We start from the raw sequence: 17,524 nt of genomic DNA on the forward strand, positions 1-17,524 counted from the left end.
ACCAACACACACACACACACACACACACACACACACACACACACACACACACACACACACACACACACATACAGGCACGCACCCACCCACATACAAACATACGTACATAAATGCACACACAAACAACATACACACAAACATACGTACATAAATACACACACACACACACACACACGCACACACACACACACACACATCCACATAGGCCTACACACATACATACATAATAAATACGAACATACATTTATACATACATGCAGATACCCAGACACTAGCCTACTCATACATACGCAAGCTTTCACAAGCACATACTGTAAGTACACACACACACACACACACACACACACACACACACACACACACACACACACACACGGTGGAGGTTGGCAGTCCTGATCAGGAAACAATTTTTATATATTTATTTTGTTTTTCATGCTACTGTTTTTGAAGTCCTCCTTTTTGAAGCTTTTTTTTTTAGAGAGAGAGAGAGACGTATTTTTTCGCCTTTCTTTCTCTTTGACATTTCTCTTACGGGCTGTACTTAACCTCTTACAATATTCATCTTTATTCTCCAATTTCTTTCTGACCGTATTTTCTTATATTATTGGCGGATATATTTTCGGCTGTTTCATCTTAATCCATTACGTATCTCCTTCCATCCATTATAATCTAATATATTCCTTGGGTTATATTTTCAACTACTGTATTCTCATTCACATATTCTTCACCTGTTGTATATCAGATTTCTGCATTTTCATCTCTTACTGTATTTTTGGCTGCTGTTGTACCTTTAGAGACTGTCCCATGTGTTGCGTTATTCAGGTGTCGTGGTTCTGGTATCTGTTTTATTCACCTGATGTTTGGCCTAATAATCCACCTGTCACCTGCTGGATACACCTGTCCCACTTTTTCTCTAAACGATGCTGATCAGTTTTTAATTTCTTTATCACTGTATTTCTTTATGTATGCTACGACAGGAGAGGTAAGGCGATTTTTATTACTATTTGTTATTAATCTACGTATTTCCTTTACTTATTGACTCCGGGGACGTGGTTTATAGTTTATTCTTGTCATCACCAGACGATTTTACTCCTTCGATGTTGTGCTGCCTTCAGGTGATTCTGCACTGAGTGACAAGCTAAATGGTTTCCTGTAACCTCGGAAATCATTTGCTATGCTGAGTGGTAACCATACACTCAAATGATGCTTGGCGGTCTCCTGGGTTACGACGCTCCAATCAGATGGGGTCCGTATGGGGTTACATCCGAGGAAAGGTTAGGGTTTAATGCTCACAAGACGCTACTCAAGGGCGAGGAAGGCTGGTCACCCACAATTTAAAATAATACTGAGACTAAGCAGATTAACGCCGGGTCCCTACTCTCCTGACGAGGCAAAAAAAAAAAAAAATGAATAAATGACTTACTGCATGACTCAATGATGCAACAGATGGCTGGATGAATGACTAAATGACTTGACAGATGGATGGCTGGATGAGTGAATGAAGGAAGGGAGGAATGGACTAACGAATGACTTAATTGACGACTGAATGAACGGACAGATGATTGAATAGATGGATAGATAGATGGATGGAAGGATGATCAAATAATATAATGAATGGATATTAATGGATATGAATGAACGACTGTAGCTAAATATGAATGAAAGGATGACTGCCAAAATGAATGACTAATATGAACTGATGGATCAATGGATGGATACTGAGGATAGATTCTTGCCTTTTCCGGTCTCTTTTCCTCCTTTAATAAGCAGTACACAAGGTTGTAATGGTGTTGAGTGTTAGTGTGGTGGTGGTGTTGAATGTGAGTGTGGTGGTGGTGTTCATCCGACAAGGTTTGGGTCGATTAGGATACGCAATGTGGTCCTCTCTCTCTCTCTCTCTCTCTCTCTCTCTCACACACAAGGAAGTAATTTACACTCCTATCCGTCACTGCCATAGGGTCGCAAATAACTAATCAGCTGGTCCTGCCCCGACACCCACACCACCAATTAGAGATTTAACAGCGATACCTCTACATGTGTGTGTGTGTGTGTGTGTGTGTGTGTGTGTGTGTGTGTGTGTGTGTGTGTGTGTGTGAAATTTAGAGTAGGAATAAACCCAGGAAGATCTAACAATATATTTTATCGTACAATTAATGTGTTTACTTCTCTATTAGCCTAATTACGTACCTGTCTACACCCCCACACACCTGAGCTCATCTAAGGAAGGCGAGACAAGAGTGAATCTAAGTTTCTCTATCACCACTCACCTTTAATCCCTTCCCTCAGTCCACTATTCACCATCATCACCACCACCATCATCATCATCATCATTTTCAGCATTATCATCCCTCAATATAATCATCATCATCATCAATATCATTTAATATCATCATCATCATTTTCCTCATCATCAACATCATTTTCGTCATCAACATCTTTTAAGAACATTATCATTAAAAATCATCATCATCATCATCATCACCATCATCATCATCCTGTTCCCATTAACACATAGGGTGGGTCATGTTTTAACCACTTCAGCACAATGACCTTTCATATCTCTTCACACCATCCGATTATTTTCCTCAGCATTAGTGAGCCCTCTTGTAGTGAAGGGGTTGATGAGTGTATATCCAACCCATCTAACTCGGAAAATCTCTAAGCTGAATAAAATCGTCTGAATAAGGGATGATAAAGATATAAATGACGGCCTTGGGGTAGGATGGATTAATCTCAATAAAGTGCTCTCTCTCTCTCTCTCTCTCTCTCTCTCTCTCTCTCTCTCTCTCTCTCTCTCTCTTACCCAAATTAACACCCATTTCTCAAACAAGGGTCAATGGAACAAGACATATGGGGTAATTTAGGCCTTCCGTCACGCCTACTTAAGATCCAAATTGCCTTGGAAATAGTATCGGTGAATCATAAGTCAGGTAATACAAGGCATGAGGAGGAGAAAAAAGTATATATGATTTTTTTAAGTGATGTGGTTAGAACGTGCCGGTCGGAGCTACTTTTTTTTCCCCCCCTTTTTTTTTTAAGTTCTGGTATCGAGGGGAGGAAGGAGGGGTGGAGTACAAGTGACCTGGTATCCTAGGAGACTCGAGTTCAATCCCTGAAGCGGGCAGGAAACAGTGTATTTATCCGAATTTCGTTAAGAGGCTTCACTGCGCTTCCACAACACCCCCACTACTACACTCACATCAACCTTCAAAGAGAGGAGATCCCTGGTGTGTAGGCAATATGGATGGCGGGTATTAGCGTCAAAGTGGTGATATGTGAAAGTGAGCAGGTAGAAAGGCTGTCGGAATGAATGAAAAATAGTAGTAGTAGTAGAAGTAGTAGCAGTAGTAGACAATATTAAAGGCAATGCGTACTTGCTCAACATATAACCATTATGCTACCCACCTTGCGTTTGTAATCCAATTAGTACATAATATTATCAACACTCTGTTTTCAAAGTCTCAGTCTACCTATTATTTCTGTTTCACGAGCCTTATTAAGCATAAACACCATACTCTCTTCCCTATTTAACTTATTTTTGCCACATTTTCTGTAATTAATCCTATAGTTGTTCTGGATACATTTTAATCACGTTAAGACCAGACGATTTTGTTCAGCTGAGGTTAATTCCAGCTCTAATGGATTATAAAAGCGTCTGGATAAACTGTTTCTTAATACAGACCTTGCTTTTTGCTTTGACTAACTGTGGACGATTTACCTTAGATGAGGGAAATTCTAGAAGTTACTTGGTTATAAAGTCACCTAAATATATCGTTACTAATGACCGACTTGATTATTTTAAGTTTGTTACCTGTGGATTATCTTTTTTTTTACCTGTGGGGAATCCTAAGCAATGAAAGGAGGAAGAACTTTACCTACTTAAAAATCCGGTTAGGTCTCACGGGTTATTTTTATCATTTAGTTATAATTATAGTTATTTTTATCATTTAATTATAATTCATAAAGATCGGGATGATGATGATGATGATGATGATGATGATGATGGTGATGATGATGATGATGATGATGAAAATATTAACCTTCTATTCCAGCCAACAGACAGTATTATTAACCTGAGAATGAGTCATAGGAGTCTGAGAATATAAATGACCCTCGCCCGTAATGAAGTCCCTCCCTTGTTCTTGTTAAATTGTTCCCTTATACAGACCTCATTAACACGTGTCATTATGCCCCCACAGGTAAGCGGGGTCACCTATGCTGATTAATTACCCGCCTCAGGTGTTCAACAGGCCAGGTAGGTGCTTGTCAGGTGTTCGTGGGTAGGTATTCGGTCTATTGTGGATGTTTATGGGGTATTCATGGATAAAGATGCACTGTGGGATAGACGATGGATATTTGTAGAGAGGTATTGAAGGTGGGTATTCAGTGTGGATATTTATGGACAGGTATTCAGAATGGTGGATATTTTGAGCTGTATTCGTGAGCAGGTGATCAGGATGGGTATTTGTGGGAATATTAATGACAGGGCAATTTTACGTATTCATGGAGATAATTATGGTGCTTATACTTGCCTAATATTAATGGTAGGTGATCAGGATGGTAGATGTGGTGGCGAATGGTGGAGAGGCATGGTAGAATAGTTATACCTCTTACTCATGGTGTATTTATGGTGGCTGTGTATGGAAGGTATGCATGGTGTTTTTTTATGACCGTGGATAAATGTTGATAATGAGGTGTAGGCATAAGGAGATATTCATGAGCAAGTATTCATGCTGGTGTATGTATGGTGTGTATTCATGGGTATATTTACGTACTGCTGTGTGTATTCTTGAGTGAACATTGCAGTACATGGATTACTCTGACTCAAGGGATAGTTACTTCAGCTTTTCAGATTCCATTCCTTTTTCTTCACATAACACAGTCGAGTATGGTTTCTGTTTATCTTTTCATGTGTAAGTACCATGACTTATCTACGGTAGTCTTTCTCATTTTTTCCTGCCGTCTCTATCTGCAAGGACTGGAGAGAGAGAGGGTAAACTTTCACACCTTGTTCACATTGCTTTTGTCCTTACTTCTAACCTGCCCAGTAACACAACGGGATCTAAAAACAATAGATCTGGTGCTCTGTGCTCTCCTCTTTACTTTGTTCACTTTCACTCTCTTCCCCTCTGCTTCTGTCTTTCCCCACCTCACTTCTCCCCCTCTGTCTTTCCTCTTGTCTCCATTCTCTCTCTCTCTCTCCTAAATCGTCGCCTTCGTCCATCTTTTCCTCTCTCTCTCTCTCTCTCTCTCCCCTTTCTTCTATCCTTCTTTTCTTCAATGCTTTTACCTCCTCTTTTCTCCCTCACTTCTCTCTTCCTTTCTTCATTCCTTTCATTCTCTTTTCCCATCTTCTCAGCCATTCTTTTCCTGCCATTCCTCTTTCCTCCTGCCCTCATTCGCTCTTTCTACTCCCTTACTCTCATATTTCCCTTTCCTCTTTTCCTTCCACTTTTCCCTTTTTCCTTCCTCCCTCCTATTTTCCCACGTCTATGCCTCCACCTCTCCCTCTTTCCTTTATTTTCCTTTCCTTCCTTCCCTCTTCTTTTCTATATCCTCCTCTCCCCTCTCATCTTTCCCTCTTCCCTCCCTCTTTCCTTCCCCTCTCCTTCCCTTTCCCCTTTTCCTCTCCAGTTTCCTCCACGTCCTTCCTTCCTCTCTATTCCCCCCTCCCTTCTCCTATTTTTCCTTCACTTTCATCTTTCTGTCCTCCCTCCTTTCTCCCTCTCCTTCCCTCCCAACCTCCCTCTTTCCTCCTTCTCTCCCTACCTCCCTCTTTCCTCCTTCCCCCTTTCTCCCTCTCCTTCCCTCCCTCTTTCCTCCTTCCCTCCAGCTCATATGAGGGAGGAAATGTAGAAACAATTACCATGCAGGTCGTTTAGGCGCGGGGCCGTGAAGACAGGAAGTGAGGTGAGAGAGAGAGAGAGAGAGAGAGAGAATTACATATCCGAACAGACACTTAAACTAAATTACAACAACAGAGGTGTGAATGAAGAGAGATAAAGCGAGAAAAACGTAAGAGAAATCGGTGTGGAACAGGGGATATGAAAAGGAAGCGTGGAGAAAGAAGAGAGGAAAGAATAGGGAGTGACAAACTGAGACAGACAGGCAGACAGACAGAAGTGATCGTCCTTAATATAACAGATCGCAAATGCACCGAAAAAAGTACATTAAAATCATAAATCTTTCCCCTCACCCTGCGTATCTTTCGGTGGCGTGACGTACAGGAAAGAAGAGAGAAGCAGTACCTCCCAAAAATGACATTCTTGAAAACGTCTGATGGAAAATGCTGCAAACTGTACTGGTAATTCCTGGTGTTCCTTATCAATCACTCAAAGACCGTGATTTTGGCGCAGAGATTCGAACCCTTAGGCGGTGATAAGAGGTTTTAAATGATGTGAACTATGGAAGCCTTGGCCCCGGAATTTAACTGGCTATTGTACTAAGAGCAAAATGGCTGAATAAGGAGCCTCGGGTAATGGGAACGTTAATTTCCACACCATGAGCTGCTCTGTTTAGTTTTATATGTCTGGCTTGGATCAATTTCACTACTTAACGTCAATTACAGTGTCAATTACAATTACTTACGGTTTACTTACAATTGCATAGCCCCAAATATTATCAAAAGGCAGTTTCAATTTCACGAAGCTTAAAACTAATTACTGAAGCCTCATACACAATGTTTCCTGCTTGTGTTTCATGTCAATCTTTTATGTTTTCCGATATTTGTGACTGTCAAGAGACGTGGTACGCTGTTCATTATTTTTTCGGCAATCTGTGCCTGGTGATCACTTATATTCTTGTCTAAATACATATTTATACGGTTTACCTTCGATTTCTCCTTCCCAAAATTAGATACACGTACCCATACAAATGTGCAAAGCAAACATACCTTAATAATGCTCGTAATAACGCCGTAAGACGAAAAATAAGATGATAAACGACACCTTCCTCCACCCATAACATGCACTCCCACAATCCCTTGCGTTGTAGCGTTGCCAAAGTACAAAATAGCTAAACTTGCTATCAAAACGCTGGACACGCTAAATGCACAAACTTCCAAAAAAATCGTCAGAAAAGTGATAACACCTCTAGAACAGTGATAAATGTAAGTAAAAATTTCCCCACTCCTGTATTTCTTCTCCATCTGATGTTTTAAATCACCATTAAATGCAGTGATTTGAGGGAGTGGAAACAGCGCGTACTTTGGCAATTATTTTGTTCTATTTACGAGCCTGATAATTACTTTGATTTCTTAAATAATTAATATATGCATATTTTGCTACAACTATTACGTACATATTTACTTTATTTGATTTACTAATACATACCTAACTTTTTCACATTATCAACACCCAACAACTACCCAGTAACTAATACTGCTGCTGCCGCTGTTGCTATTCAGTGGTGTAACAACGAGGAGAGAGGGGGGGATTGGAAGCCATGGCCCTCCCAGTCAAGACCCCTAGGCCATCATTCGAAATTTCAGTTTATTTATTGAGTGCACAGTAGTAAAGGATCCTCACCTACAACAACAACAACAGCTGCTGCTGCTGCTGCTGCTGCTCACAAATGAACATCAGCAGAAAATGTCAAATACAACGCATCTTTTATTTGGCATAATATACAGAAGTTTTTTACACTTAGTTACAATAACAAATAAAAAATTGTCATACGGATTAACAGTCATCCCTTAAATACGAAGGCGCTTATATGTTCAAAACTGCGCTAAGATGTAAGGACACCCCATGTTTTGCGTTGTTATTAAAAATACCTCTTTTTTTTTTTATTAGCCTGAAATCCATATTATATTGCAGTCAGTAGTTACACAAAAGGTCTGTTTATGGAGCTGCTGTGACTGATATTAGCCTGCATCCCATATTACATTACAGTCCGTAGAGTCGTCTGTACAAAGCCGCCATCTGGGCCCCACGCTCGTTCAATCTGCCTCTGAATATGTACTAGTATTGAACGTGTCTAAGGTAGTATTCCTGCCGGCCGAACGAGAGTATAGTCAGGTGTATAATGAGGGTGTATTTGATATCTACCTATTATAGTTTCATCAATATATATGTAATTTTTCAGATTTCAGACGGTAATGTTCTAGTTTCTTGGTGTAATTGTAAATGGATTAACTCTGAACAGCAAATTGCAATTATAATTAGTTACTGCTTAGTTTCAGTATTCAATTACAAACACAATTCAGTTACTTTAACTGTGTAATTAACTTAAAACTTCTCCATTACAATAACTAAGTGATCAAACCTGACATACACAGTGTTCAGTTCCCTTGGAAGGATCGAACCAACCATAGAAAATGTCATTATAAAGTACAATGTTTTCACTTATGATTCAAACGTTTATATTATGTTCACAAGGATAAAAGGAGAGAGTTAAACAAAAAAAAAAAATCTTTCACCGTGGTTAGTATCTAGATGCAAATAGATAAGCATACATCTGTGTGCAAAAATCCGTTTACTTATCCATTTATTTATGCCGAAAAGAAGGAACTCAATGCTTAGGGTATTCTGTGTTTTATTAGTGTGACAGGTAAATGCACACATAGATAGATAGATGGATAGACTGACAGACACAGATAGATAGACAGACAGGTAGGTAAATAGGCAGGCATATGATTTTTCAGAGTACTTTTGCTAATCATGCGTATCATACAGTCAGTGTGTGTGTGTGTGTGTGTGTGTGTGTGTGTGTGTGTGTGTGTGTGTGTGTGTGTGTGTGTGTGTGTGTGTGTGTGTGTGTGAGAGAGAGAGAGAGAGAGAGAGAGAGAGACAGAGAGGAGGGGGATGGGGAGTGGGCAGGTGGGGGAATTAACCGTAGCTCCTAGAGGGATTTGTTACCTGTTTAAGCAGAGTGAGAACAGCGGAAGTGTGGATGGTGGGGGTGGGGGAGGGGAGGGGAGGGTTGTGGTGGGGGGAAGGAGGAAAGGTGGAAATAATTAATGAATGGAAGGAAATTGAAGTGAGGGAGTGGAAGGGGGAAAAGTGAAAAGGAGAGAGAAATTGATAGGAGGTAGGGAGGGAAAATGAGGATAAAGGTGTGTTGAGGAAGAGAAAGTGTAAGAATATGAGAGAGAGAGAGAGAGAGACAGAGAGAGACAGAGAGAGAGAGAGAGAGAGAGAGAGAGAGAGAGAGCAAATATTAGATTACGACGTATGGCAGAAAGAAGAGAGTGAAAAACAGAGAAAATGAGAAATGAATGGAGGGAGGGAGGAAGACGGGAAGGATGGGAAGGGAGAAAAAATGGAAATGAGAAAGGGGAGAGAAAGAGGTGAAAGAAAAAGGAAGAGAGAGATATAATCGAAGAGAGGGAAGGGGGAAGGAAAAGAAGGAAAGAGAGAGGGGTGAAAGAGAAAACAGGACATTGATACAACGATAAAGGTAAGACGGAAGAGGAGGGGAAAAATGGAGGTGAGAAAGGAGAAAAGTTGAATGAAAATGAGGAAAGAATAGGAAGAAGGGAGGAAACGAAGGGAGAGAGGGTGAAGCGGAAGAGGGTAGGGAGGAAAGGGAGATGAGGATAGGGGTGTTGAGTGGAGCTGAGAAAATGGGAAGAGAATGGGAGGGAAGGGAGAAGGAAGATGAGGGAGAAATATACAGTGGAATGGCTGCAGATGATGATGATGATGATGATGATTAGTATTTCTATTATCATTATCATTGCTACTACTACTACTACTACTACCATTACTATAAACAGTAATAATATGTTTCATCTAAGTAAAAGAAAATGGGTAGAGGGTGAGGAAGAAAAACATGTGAGAGAGAGAGAGAGAGAGAGAGAGAGAGAGAGAGAGAGAGAGAGAGAGAGAGAGAGAGAGAGAGAGAGAGAGAGAGCCATCGGTCCAGTTAACCATGACCGTAACGTAACAACTCAGGTGTCCGTACTACCTGTCAGGACCGTAATGAGTACTGATTACGATAGCTGCCCTGAGAGAGAGAGAGAGAGAGAGAGAGAGAGAGAGAGAGAGAGAATGTGTGTGTGTGTGTGTGTGTGTGTGTGTGTGTGTGTGTGTGTGTGTGTGTGTGTGTGTGTGTGTGATCGTTGATATCTTCCTTCAACTTAGACCAACTTAGATCCATTCTCGTCATTCTAGTTTATTTCAGCCTTGTTCTGACCCATCCCGATCACATCAGAATTATCTCAAGTCAGTTTAAGCCCCTTCGTGTCACTTAAAGTCCACGAGATCAATTTAGGTCATAAAAGCTACATTCAGGTCACGCCCACTTAAGTGCATGATGTATTTCAGCCCTGTCACTGCATTAGTATTTAAGATATGGAATGATTTTTTCAGTCCATAGAGCTACTTCAGATCAATACATATCGTTTCCTCGTGTGGTATTTAAGGACTGGGTGGAATGGGCAGGGTGGGCCAGAGTGACAGTGAGTGGTGTGGCACAAATAGGGGACGTATACCCTGTGAACATGGACATAATACTGTAGCTTGGTTCGTAGCCGAGGTAGTCATTATATCAGTGAACAAATGGCTAGGGTGAGTGGACAGGAGAGGGCGGGGTGGGCTGGGGTGTTAGTAGGCAGTGGGACTTGCTAGTGAAATATTAAGCTGTGGTGGTACGTGTCCCAGGTAGGCTGCTGAAGTGAAAGTCAAGGATGAAAATAAAAATGGGTGAGGTGTGCTGAAAGGGCTGAGTAGGAGGGTTCGAGGAAGATGGGTGGTGGGAGGGACAACTAAGCCCTGTGAAGATGGGTATTTTGTGCAGTCGCGATCAAAAATTCTGTCACCTCTCCTGTTTATCAATCCACGCACTATGAAAACCAGTGTGGTGAGTCCGCAGCAACCGACACAGATCACTTTATTTGGCCTCAGATCAGTGACGTAAGTGGACAGGCATTCGAGGAGACACGGCTTTTGGTGAAGACCGTACGTGGGGAGACAAAGGTGGTGGGATCAGATTATTCTTCACCCTTTCTCTGTCATTTCATTCAAGGTAAAGCTATGCAGTTTTATTCAAGTAGCGGAAATTCGATATACAACTTAATCGAGACAGTTTCCTTTAGAATATTCTTCAGGTGAACAAGATCGTCTTCTCGCAGTCTAAGCAAAATAGTTTAGTGTATCAGAGGAAGGCAAAAGGTCCCTCTCAAAGCTGACATAAAGTGGTGTTTGTGACGAAAATAAAGGACATAAAAGAAGAATACGTTGGTAGTAAAATAAAGTGACAGATAAAAGGGCAAGGAAGGAAAGAGCTAAATATAATGGGGTAAAGTGACGAAAGGGAGTTCAGAACGTCAACCCTAACCTTGAGAGAGAGAGAGAGAGAGAGAGAGAGAAAGTGTTACACAGATATATCCACAAGCCCAACGAGGTCATTTCTTTGTAGACTGACTTTGTTAATAGAAAATAGTCTTTGCTTGTGACCACCCTTTACTAGATTAAGGCGCCTGGTTATAGATAGAAAGATGGATAGGTAGACAGAGAGACGGACAGTTACTTTTTTACAGTGGTCCAAGAGAGAGAGAGAGAGAGAGAGAGAGACAGAGAGAGAGAGAGAGAGAGAGGTGGGTGGTAGGGTAGTGGACACCTCATGCATATTTGTGGCCACTTGGAAGGTCTCAGGGCCGCTCATTAACTCTGGATCCCCGGCCTTTTTATCTGGCTGGAGTCGTCGTCTTTATCTGCGTCCCGGCCTCCTCATTTGAATAAGAGGGATCTCTGACGGTCCCCGGCACGTCAGGAGGTGATATACGGAAGGAGGGAAGTAGGAGGGATGGAGGGAAAAACGTGGGAAGGAGGGAAGGGAGAAACTGGAAAGACGACAATGGGTGAATGAAAGTGGAATGAATTGAGAGATAATAAAGGACTGAAAGAGTAAGAGAATGAAGAGAAGATTATTGGATGAACCAAGAGAGTGAAGAAAAGATTGAAGGAAGGCTTGTAGGATGAACAGTGTAGAGGCGAGAATGAAGAAAAGATCAAAGGATGCAGAATGAGGAGATCAGAAGCTGAAATAAAGAATGAAAAAAAATTGATTGACGATGAATACGGCAGAGAAGAAAAATAGGTGGGTAGAGGCGTAAAGAACTAAGAGAGAGGGAAAAAAGACTGAAGGACGGGGAGTGACTGCAAGAAGGCAGAAAGAAATGGCAGGTCAAAAAACAAAGTGAGTGACAATGAGAATGAGAGAAATAAGAAAAGATTAAAGAATGTTGGGTGAGTGGAAATGGGAAGGACAGAAAGACGAAGAGTGAACTGAGGTAGGAAAGAGTGAAACAGAGTGAAAAAATACATTAAAAAAAAAAAGAATCAAGAGACGAGGGGGAGAAAAGATAAAGGAAGAGAGAAAAGCTGAAAACTAAGTGAGAGGGAGAAGGAAAGTGAAAAAATAAAGAAATCGTTGAAAAACTGGAAGTGGATGAAGGGAAGAAGGAAGGAGTGAGAGAAAAGGAGGAAGAATGAATGGAGGTGGAAAGAAGTGAATGACAACAAGGAAATGATCGAGATGAGGAGTTACTGCATGTGAGAAGGGAGATAATGAAAAGGGATTGAAGAATGAGGAGTTTGTAGAGGCGAAAAGGAAGCAATATGATGGGAAGGCAGGGGGGGTGAGTGAAGTCGGAGTGAAGTGAGAGAATAGTGAGAATGAACAAAGAACTGAAGGATGAGTCAGTGAAAATGGTCAAGAGGGAGAAGAAAGCATTAAATGTGTGATGAAAAATGAGGAGTGAGAAGGAAAAGTTGAAGTTATCAAAGAAATGTCTACAGACTGAGAGGAAAGTAAAATTGGAAAAGAAAGTGAGAGTGAATGAGGATGAAGAATTAAAATACGAAAAGGCGTAAGAAATGAATGTTGGGCGAGGAAGGGACTAAGACAGATAAGGGCACAGAGTAATAAATGCATGAACGATAAATAAGATAGAGAAACAGAAAACGACAGTGAGGAACCAACCAACAGCAAGAATGGGGCCTTTGAGAAATTAATCCCCGTCTCGCTTTACCAGAAGGATTATCGATAGGCCGAGACGGGGAATCCTAAATGTCCTCAATGAGTTATCTCCGAGATGTTATTGCCGACATATTCCACGGGGAGACCTTAAAATCACCATAATAGGCCGCGCCCCAGAGGCTCCAAGGTTTTAATGGGAGGACCGGTCGACGTGTCCTAAGAGCGGGGGAAATGCATAAAAATCAGGAGAGGCTTTTTAAATATTCACTACCTGCACCACCACCACCACCTTCCTCTGCCAACCCCACCGGACTCTCTCTCCCTCTCTCTCTCTCTCTCCTTCAGTCCGTAACAAACTTTATGATAACAACTCAGACAACTTTATCCTCCATCCAAATCTGTAACAGGAATCTACAGTAATATAATAAGGTTTAGATAACGTAGAAATGGCTCATTTCTTTACATTTGCTCTACTTGTCTTCACGTGAAAGTTTCCTAAAATTAACAGGAGAGAGAGAGAGTAAACTTAATTGTTAACAGGTCTTCCTTCACTCATTATGTTATTATTCAACGAAATAAATTCTCACAAAGCGTAACAGAATGACAACCAGACACACAGTTAAGAATATATTTTAGCATTACTTATCAAACATCACTACTGCTTGGTCACTAATGCAACGGGAGTAAAGTATGTAAATATAAGATAATGGAAGTATGAGAAATGTCTGTTCAAATATACCGTACATGGGTAGCATTATTTTTGTTTTGTATTTAAGCATCTCACATACAATACTATTGTTTTTTCTTCATAAAATTTCTTCAAGGCATGATAAATCCGCGGTATCCGCCAATCATTTTTTCCTTTTCGACTGATCGGGGAGGGGGGGGGGGGAGGAAAGGGAAAGCAGTCTGTTGTGCTTTCCTTTTCTTAATATTCTGCAAGGGATTATGTGAAGACCAAATAACCTGGACCGGAGAGTAAGGTTTGTGCACATCATCTAGAAAGGACCTCTAAGTGTGAAATACCTTTGTAATGGAGGTCTCTCTCTCTCTCTCTCTCTCTCTCTCTCTCTCTCTCTCTCTCTAGGGGTGATAGTGAGGGAAGGACCCCCACCCGCTGGCCAGTTAAGTGACCAACCAAACGGGTGGGCCGGCTGCCATCTGCCTAGTGGATCTGTTGCCTATTTAAGACCCGCTCAAACAGATAGCCTAACATAGACCCTAACCTAAGACCTCCACCCTCTTCTTGGCTTACATGAGTCGGCAACTTTCAGAAATACAGATAATTACACCTCTGTATTCAAAGTAGCTAAATGTCAGAAAAAAACAAGGGGAGGGGGGATAGAGTTGGCCTTGCGGACAGAAATGCAAAATACTTTCCACGTGCTCAGTCGTCATTATGGATGGTGTTACGTATTGAGTTGGAAGGAAAGTTGCTGATTACTGCAAGGAGTTTTTATGGCAGGAAGGAAGTTTGTGCAAGTATATTTGGATGTTTGAGTGAGTAGTTCATTATCAGTGCTGGCGTGAGATAAGGACAGAGATGAATTCTGACGCCATTTATGTATCTGTTTATTTACATGGATGGGGATATAAAAGGGGTGAAATCAAGAGTTGGATACATAGGCGTGAAGCCAGCAATAAATAATAAGAGCTGACATACTTCACTTCTGATGTATGCAAATGATGATGTCTTACTTTCCAATAGGGAATGTAAGCTTTGTGGATTTGGCTCAGATTTTTTAATGTTTCTGAGAGGAGAGGTTTCTAAGAAAAATGTTAATAGGAGTAACGTAACTGATGGGAAAGAGCTGATTTTGCTGTGTTGGTGAATGAAAAGAGCTAGAAAGAGAAATGCTTTGGTACTTGGGAGCTGTGTTTCAAGAGCGAGATTTATTGTGTGAAAGAAGTGAAAAAAGTGTTGCTTAAGGAACGAAGCTGACTGGTGCTGTGAAGATCTTTATACAGAATAGATGTTTAATTACAGAGGCTGCACGAGGACTACATGAAGGGTGTGAGACTTTGGAAAGGCATGAATATCAGAAACTAACAATGACAACAGGGGCAATGGAAGAGTCAAAGGAAGTATGTGGGGAGGGTGGGTTGCCTGGTCCTGAATCGGAAATAAGTGGCGCTGGTTACATTATTTCTGGCCAGCTGATGCATATTTACCAAATTAATATTCAAAATCTAAGGAGCGAAAGACAGGAGAGGCAACGGGACAGAACGTACAGTAGACGGAAAGACAGAAATTTAACCATTCCACTTAGCCTGTTCCATTTCCAGTCGCTGCCTTTTCTAACATAACATACAAAGATACACAGGCTTTAATCATCTATCATCTTTTACTTCGTCCCTATCTCATCTCGCTTTTTACGTCTGTTTTGCTATTGAGATCTTATGTATTATCATTGGGAGGCGGTGATTATAGACTGACAGGAGGACAAAGAAACAGACAGACAGACAAGCACACAGACATACAGACAGAAAGCCATATAGACAAAATCATTTCTCTTCATTCCTTACTGTCTCTCATCGTCTCTCTCTCTCTCTCTCTCTCTCTCTCTCTCTCTCTGTTATCAGTTGGTTGCGGTGATTACCCCAGTGGACGCTCTAGGCATACATTAGTGCTGATAAGGGGCTGCACTGAGGATGATAACGGTGAGAGAGAGAGAGAGAGAGAGAGAGAGAGAGAGAGAGAGAGAGAGAGAGAGAGAGAGAGAGAGAGAGAGAGAGAGAGAGAGAGCACTAATGAGAGGTGCTGTTGAATGGAGCACCTTTTGTCACAGTTGTGTGGTAAGAGAATATTCATGAGGTAAGGAGGAAGGGAATGTGGGAGGGAGGGACGGAGCAAAGTAGGAAGGGAAGGAGGAAAGGAGGCAAGCTATGAGGTAAAGACTTATGTAGAAAGGAAGAGACAGACAGACAGACAGACAGACAGACAGACAGAAAGAAGTGGGGAAGGAGTGTGGAAAGAGAGGAAGGAGGAAGGCGGGAAAGAAGGAAGGGATGCTGTAAGGGAAAGAATGAGGGAGGGAGGGAGGGAGGGCGGGAGGAGAGAGAGAGAGAGAGAGAGAGAGAGAGAGAATAGGGTGTAAGGAGTTGCTACACGTCAGATGGGGTCGTGAGGCAAGTTAGTTAATGGGAGATTATTCTCTCTCTCTCTCTCTCTCTCTCTCTCTCTCTCTCTCTCTCTCTCTCTCTCTCTCTCTCTCTCTCTCTCAATTATTATTATTTTTGTTGTTGCTGCTGTTGTTGTTGCTGTTGTTTTCATCAATATCTCTATTTCCTCATTTTCATTACCTTCGTTACCTTGTCAATATTTTTTTTCTTCCTTATTATTTCTCTTCTTTGATTACCTTCCCTTTCTTTCGATATTCTTTATTCCCTTCCTCTATTTCCCTTCCCAGTTCTTTTGTTTATTATTATTTTGTCTTTCTCCTGTTCTTTTTTTCCTTTGCCCTCACCATCATCATCATCATCATCATCATTATCATCATCATCATATATCTTGTTAACCACTCCTTCTGTTTTAACTTCCTTTTATTCCTCATCATCATCATCATCATCATCATCATCATCATCATCATCATCATCATCCATTCTCTTCTTTCACTATCTTTTTCCTTTCTCTTCTATCGTCTTCCTCCTCATTCTCTTGCTTTCCCTTTCCTTGTCCCCTCATTCCCTTTGTCTTCCTTCCCTTCCTCTTCTGCTTCTTCCTATTTCTTCCTTCCACATCTTGGTTTAGCCTCCCCTCCTTTTGTTATAAACCCCTTCCTCTTCTTAAGCCTCTTCTTACCCTTCTATATCCTCTTCCTATTTCTCCTCCTCCTCCTCCTCTTCCCCTTCTTCCTCCTCCTCCTCCTGAAATGCCTTCTTCTCTTACTCCTACCCAATCCTCTTCCTATCCTCCATCCTTCTCCTCCCCCTAAATATAACCTAATATTCTTTTTCTTTCCGACGTCACTGCTTTCTCTTCTGTTTCTTCCTCTCTCTCATCATCGTCTCCATACTCCTCCTCTTCCTTTTCTTTTCTTACTTGTTTCTCCTCTTTTTCTTTTCCCTCTTCCTCTTCTTCCACTTCTCCTCCTCCTCCATCCTCCTCTTCCCCCTTCTCTTCCTCTTCCCCCTTCTCTTCCTCTTCCTCCCCTTCTCCACTTCCTCTTCTTCCCCCTCCTCCTTCCTCTTTTTCCCCCTCCTCCTTCTCCTGCCTTTTTCTCCTCCTCCACCCCCTCCTTCCTCTCCTTCCCCCTCCCCCTCCTCCTCTTCCTCCTCCTGTATTAAGCCTCTCCCTCAAGATAAACATCAGCACAACACATGATCTACTCTTAAGCTCACTACACCTTTATTATCTCTCTCTCTCTCTCTCTTTCTCTCTCTCTCTCTCAGCAGCAGACGACAACAGCACGACAATTACATCCCCCCCACGTACGATATTCAAAACAACACACGCGCGCCCCATGTGTTGTCAGATGTACGATAACCCACATTCATTATCCCCTCCGACGCCTCGCCGCTCGTGTTCGGTATGCTAATGAAGGACTGGCCGTGAATAACTGGTTTGTTGACGTATTCTCTTGCCCCTGCGCCGTTTTCG

This window comes from Coenobita brevimanus, chromosome 8 (genome assembly GCF_032717465.1).
Source record: "Coenobita brevimanus isolate Jiangsu-jjx chromosome 8, ASM3271746v2, whole genome shotgun sequence".
NCBI classification, from domain to species: Eukaryota; Metazoa; Arthropoda; class Malacostraca; order Decapoda; family Coenobitidae; genus Coenobita; species Coenobita brevimanus.